Genomic DNA, 4,957 nt, shown 5'->3' with positions numbered 1-4,957 from the left:
CTCAGACGGCAAAGACTACCAAATCCACCGGTTAGTCCCTCAACCGTTAGGGGTAAAACCCAATGGGACCCGGGGCAAGTAAGGCTAGCAACCTGCTTCCCTGGTACTTTAAATATGATGTTGGCAACAATAAGAGCAAAATGCCTCGGACTTTTGGAGGTGACGGAGTCCCACCTCTAATTGACAAACCAGGGACTCCTGAGATACGACTCGGCAAACGAATGGTAACGAGATGGGGAGCTATTAATATCAATGAGGGCTACTCTGGGAAGAAGGTAGAGTTGGCAGAGACTGCAAGTAAGATGGGGTTGGTCGTTTTAGCTGTTAGTGACATTCGGGTAAGGGGTGAGAAAGAAGAGGAAGTGGGAGAATACAAGGTTTACCTGTCAGGCGTCAAAGCAGGAATAGCACAGTGTGGTGTAGGGCTTTACATCAGGAAAGAAATGGAATCAAGCGTAGTTGCAATAAGGTACATAAACGAACGACTGATGTGGATAGATTTGACAGTGTCTAAGAAGAAAATTAGGATTGTGTCAGTATATTCGCATTGTGAAAGGACAGATCAAGATAAGATAGATAGTTTTTACGACGCACCCAGTGATATAGTTGTTGGAGTAAAGGACAAGGACAGTGTTCTGCTCATGGGTGATTTTACTGCCAGGATTGGAAATCGAACAGAAGTGTATGAAATGGCTATGGGTAAATTTGGAGAGGATATGGAGGCTAACAGGAACGGGAAACAACTCTTGGATTTCTGTGCCAGTATGGGCTTAGTAATCACAAACTCCTTTTTTAAACATAAGAACATTCACCGGTATACTTGGGAAGGCAGGGGAACCAGATCTGTCATTGATTACATAATAACAGATCAGGAATTCAGAAAGGCTGTGAGGGATACACGTGTATTCAGGGGATTCTTTGATGACACTGATCACTATTTAATCTGCAGTGAAATCGGTATTGTGAGGCCGAAAGTGCAGCAGATCAGGTCCATATGTAGGAGGATAAGAGTGGAGAAACTTCAGGATAAGGAAATCAGGCACAAGTACATAACTGTGATCTTAGAAAGGTACCAGTTAGTTGATGATAGTCAATTACAGTCATTTGAAAAGGAATGGACAAGGTACAGGGACACAGTACTAGAAATGGCTAAAGAATGTCTTGGAACAGTAGTGTGTAAAGGTAGGATGAAGCAAACAGCTTGGTGGAATGACACAGCCAAGGCAGCCTGTAAAAGGAAAAAGATGGCGTATCAAAAATGGCTACATACTAGAACTCAGGTAGACAGAGAAAGTTATGTTGAAGAAAGAAACAAAACCAAACAGATAATTGCAGCAGCCAAGAAGAAATCTTGGGAAGACTTTGGAAACAGGTTGGAGACTTCTGGAAAACCATTCTGGAGTGTAATTAGGAGTCTTCGAAAGGGAGGTAAGAAGGAAATGACAAGTATTATGGACAGGTCAGGAAAACTGCTGGTGAATCCTGTTGATGCCTTGGGCAGATGGAGGGAATATTTTGAAGAGTTGCTCAATGTAGGTGAAAATACGATCAGTAATGTTTCAGATGTCGATGTACAATGGGATAGGAATGATTATGGAAATAGGATCATATTTGAGGAAGTGGAGAAAATGGTCAATATGTTGCAGTGCAATAAAGCGGCTGGGGTGGATGAAATTAAGTCGGAACTCATCAAACACAGTGGAATGTCAGGTCTTAAATGGCTACACAGGATAATTCAAATGGCGTGGGAGTCGGGACAGGTTCCATCAGACTGGACGAAAGCAGTAATCACACCAATCTTTAAACATGGAAACAGAAAAGATTGTAACAACTACAGAGGTATCTCTTTAATCAGCATTGTGGGTAAAATCTTCTCAGGTATTGTTGAAAGGAAAGTGCGAGTATTAGCTGAGGACAAATTGGATGAAAATCAGTGTGTGTTTAGGCCTCTTAGAGGTTGTCAGGACCAGATCTTTAGCTTACGGTAAATAATGGAGAAGTGTTATGAGTGGAACAGGGAATTGTATCTATGCTTTATAGATCTAGAAAAGGCATATGACTGGGTTCCTAGAAGGAAGTTATTGTCTGTTCTACGAGATTAGGGAATAGGAGGCAAACTTTTGCAAGCAATTAAAGGTCTTTACATAGATAGTCAGGCAGCAGTTAGAGTTGACGGTAAATTGAGTTCATGGTTCAGAGTAGTTTCAGGGGTAAGACAAGGCTGCAGCCTTTCTCCACTGTTGTTCATATTATTTATGGATCATATGTTGAAAACAATAAACTGGCTGGGTGGGATTAAGATATGTGAACACAAAATAAGCAGTCTCGCATATGCAGATGACTTAGTTGTGATGGCAGATTGTATTGAAAGTTTACAAAGTAATATTTCAGAGCTAGATCAGAAATGTAAGGACTATGGTATGAAGATTAACATCTCCAAAACGAAAGTAATGGCAGTGGGAAAGAGATATAAACGGTTTGAGTGCCAAATAGGAGGAACGAAGTTAGAACAGGTGGACAGTTTCAAGTACTTAGGATGCATATTCTCACAGGATGGCAACATAGTGAAAGAACTGGAAGTGAGTTGTAGCAAAGCTAATGCAGTGAGCCCTCAGCTACGATCTACTCTCTTCTGCAAGAAGGAAGTCAGTACCAAGACTAAGTTATCTGTGCACCATTCAATCTTTCGACCAACTTTGTTGTATGGGAGCGAAAGCTGGGTGGATTCAGGTTACCTTATCAATAAGGTTGAGGTTACGGATATGAAAGTAGCTAGGATGATTGCAGGTACTAGTAGATGGGAACAATGGCAGGAGGGTGTCCACAATGAGGAAATCAAAGAAAAACTGGGAATAAACTCTATCGATATAGCAGTCAGGGCAAACAGGCATAGATGGTGGGGGCATGTTACATGCATGGGAGAAGCAAGGTTACCCAAGAGACTCATGGGTTCAATAGTAGAGGGTAGGAGGAGTCGGGGCAGACCAAGAAGAAGGTACCTGGATTCGGTTAAGAATGATTTTGAAGTAATAGGCTTAACATCAGAAGAGGCATCAATGTTAGCACTGAATAGGGCATCATGGAGGAATTTTATAAGGGGGACTATGCTCCAGACTGAACGCTGAAAGGCATAATCAGTCTTAAATGATGATGATGATGATGACACAGATGAATAAGTAATAGTGAGCGAAACACATTAGTGCCAGTAATTATATTTGCACTTCCAGGTAAAATATATTGAACACAACAACCAAGGAACATTTTATTACATACATAAAACTCAGAGTGTACAATAGCACCCGAAAGGTCCACATGATATACTTTGCCGCAGTTTCACACGAAATTTATTGTTCACACAATTCCAACAGCCCCCTCCCCCCTTTGAAAATATATTTCTCGTCTTGCCTTCAAACGTAAACCAAATAGTCTCACAATCTTTTCAAACTTCTCTTTGTCCATGGGCTTTGTCAGAAGGTCAGCCAACATGTCTTCTGTGCGCAGGTATTCCACGGCGATGTTCTGTCGCTCTACGTGTTCCCAATTGAAATGGTGCCTTATATCAATATATTTTATTCTAGCAGTAGTGACATCATTTTTAGCTAGGTTAATGGCTCTTTTATTGTCACAGAACATAGTTATGTGTTCCACTATTAAATTGGGTTCCATTTCACATATTAATGTTCTTAGCCACAATGCTTCTTGTGTAGTGTAAGACAGCGCCATATACTCTGCCTCTACACTACTCAATGCAACAGTTTTTTGCTTTTGACAGGATCATGAAATGAGGCTTCCTATTAATTTAAAGCAGTAGCCAGTAGTGGGGAGCCTATCTCCCAATTCACTCCCAGAGTCTGCATCACTGTAGCCTTTTAGTTTTGCATTACCTTCTCTATGGTATCTTAATTCGTTGTTTTAAGTTCCTCTTAGGTGTCAGAATATCCTTTTCACAGCTTTCCAGTGCTTTTCCTTTGGGTCTCTGCAATATCTGCTCACTGCATTAGTGGCAAAAGCAATGTCAGGTCATGACATTCGAGACAAATATAAAAGACTCCCTACTGTTTCTAAATATGGAACATTCGTATCACATTCCACATCTGTCTCATTTATATTTAACTTCACTCCTACTTCCATTGAAGTAGTTATGGGATTACAATCACTCATGCCAAATTTCTTTTAGATGTTTTCTGTATATGATGATTGATTTATTCGCAATACGTGTCTCTCTTCGTCCTTAGTAATCTGCATAACTAAGTAACGTTTAATTTCTCCCAAATCATGCGTCTTAAACTTGGTTTGCAGCTGTTTCTTAAAAATTCTCATTTGACTTTCGTTTTGAGCCAGGATAAAGAAGTCGTCCACCAATATTCTCATTATTATTACCCCTTCTCTTTCACTTATAGTAAATACTGGGATCTGTTTAGATTGCTTCATATTCATGTTTATTAGAGTTTTATGTAGACACCGATTCCAGTAAGGTCCATTCTATGTAAGTCCATAAATACCTTTTTGCAAACGTCAGATCTTTTCCCTTTCGGATCTGGTTTTCATAGCTTCTCTTGGTGGAATGACATATATCTCCTCCTCCAATTTCCCATTGAAATATGCCGTTTTTACATCCATGTGATGAATAGTTAAATTTTGTTTTGCTGCAAGCCTAAAACATGTCTCAATGAGGCATACTTCACTACGGATGAAAAAGTTTCTTTGTGATCTACCCCATGTTTTTGCGAATATCCTTTTATTACAAGTCGTGCTTTATATATTGGTGATGTATTTTCGGAGCTCTTCAAACTGAATAGCCGTCTTGCCTGCAATGGCTTCTTATCTGCTGGCATATTTACCCATTAAAAGGTTTCGTTCTGATAGTTCAGGCCGCTCATTGCTTTTTCTGCTGTTGCTGGCTCATCATTAAAGGACTGGGCTGCACACATTTCAAAATCCAGTTATTCTTTCAGTT

The sequence above is a fragment of the Schistocerca serialis genome, chromosome 5 (genome assembly GCF_023864345.2).
Source record: "Schistocerca serialis cubense isolate TAMUIC-IGC-003099 chromosome 5, iqSchSeri2.2, whole genome shotgun sequence".
In the NCBI taxonomy this organism is placed as follows: Eukaryota; Metazoa; Arthropoda; class Insecta; order Orthoptera; family Acrididae; genus Schistocerca; species Schistocerca serialis.
Note: the sequence above shows the minus strand (reverse complement) of the source record.